Source organism: Palaemon carinicauda, unplaced genomic scaffold, assembly GCF_036898095.1.
Source record: "Palaemon carinicauda isolate YSFRI2023 unplaced genomic scaffold, ASM3689809v2 scaffold592, whole genome shotgun sequence".
NCBI lineage: Eukaryota > Metazoa > Arthropoda > Malacostraca > Decapoda > Palaemonidae > Palaemon > Palaemon carinicauda.
The window spans coordinates 39,937-41,600 of NW_027171863.1; positions in this window are offsets into that span (position 1 = coordinate 39,937).

A 1,664-nucleotide genomic window follows, 5' to 3' on the forward strand; every position below is an offset into this window, starting at 1 on the left:
CCTGGATTTATAGCATCCTGTTTTTCCAACTGGGGTTGTAGCTTAGCAAGTAATAATAATAATAATAATAATAATAATAATAATAATAATAATAATAATAATAATAATAATGATAATAACAATAATATTGGAAACAGCCTTGCATGGCGATCTACGGAACAGGGGTTCAAGACACTTAGGCTCCATAGTTTCTAGCAGTGCCTGCTCACCATTCTTGTGCCCTATACATCTATCTGCTGAGTCATCAGCAGCCATTGCCTGGCCCTTCCTTGGGTGGAGGAGAGGCTTGGGCGCTAATCATATGGTTGTGGTGTCCGATGTAGTAACGTCCCTGACTGGTGAACGCCAGACTGGGGTTCGAGTCCCCCTCAAAACTCGTTAGTTTTCTTTGGTCGCTGCTACCTCACCATCCTTGTGAGCTAAGGATAGGGGTTTGGGGAAGCCTATAGGTCAATCTGTTGAGTCATCAGCAGCCATTGCTTGGCCCTCCTTGGTCCTAGCTTGGGCGCTGATCATATGTATACATGGTAAGTCTCTAGGGTATTGTCCTGCTTGATAGGGTAATGTCACCGTCTCTTGCCTCTGCCATTCATGACCGGCCTTTAAACCTTTAAATATGGCCAGTCTTTAGGGGATTGTAACTGCCCCTTGCCTCCGCCAATCATAAGCGATTTTTAAGCTTCGAACCGGCGCTCTCAAGTAACGTAGGGTTTGGTCAGTGCTCGTATGAAAGACCCAAATCTGGTCTGTGCCAATGTTCGAAACCCTTACGGTCTTCCAAAAAATGGCCCAAAATACCATTAAGAGTTTTTTTGAGGATATTATTATTGCAAAAGCAATCCAATGAAGGAATCCCCTTACCAATTGTTCGCGTTACTTTGGCATATAACCCTTGTCACATATTGACACCCAGAGTCACGTGTTTACGAAAAGTTTTCAGCAACAAATAGAATTTGTTAATATTTGCACTACTTTTATGAGGGCTTCAACTGACCTGTGCAGCAAAATGGGAGTAAACAGAAACATACAGAAACCCTTTTCAAAACTCAAAATTCATTTGATTCTTTTCATATTGCAAAACAATAAGAGAAGGATTGAATAAAATCAATGAGAGCTATCATGGATTTTGGGTTGATTTGATTTAACATTGGAGAATAATGTTAATTCCAGTAGCTTTTCGAAATATATCTTCACCCAATCTAAGAAAATCCTAACACAATCAATAACTCTCTTTCATTATTATTAGCAAAACCAAACACATTCAGGCTTATCACTCCAAGGATTTTCAATTCTTATAAAATCAATAAATTTCTTTCATTAATATTAGCAAAACCAAGCGCTTTCCAGCTTATCACTCCAAGGATTTTCAATTCTTATAAAATCAATAAATTTCTTTCATTAATTTTAGCAAAACCAAACACATTCCAGCTTATCACTCCAAAGATTTTGCAAGCGGAGTTCCAAAATGTCTACGCCAAATCTTCCTGAAAAATACGAAAATGATTCGTCGGGAATTTGAAAGGAAAAGCCGAGAAATACCAATGAAAAGATTTCAGCAAATTCCAAATATGTCGTGGCAGACTTCTGCTGGAGCGGCCAGAAAACATATTGACGAAACCGCTCTTGGGGAAACCGTAGCTTCAATTAGGCTTTGGGAAAGATGT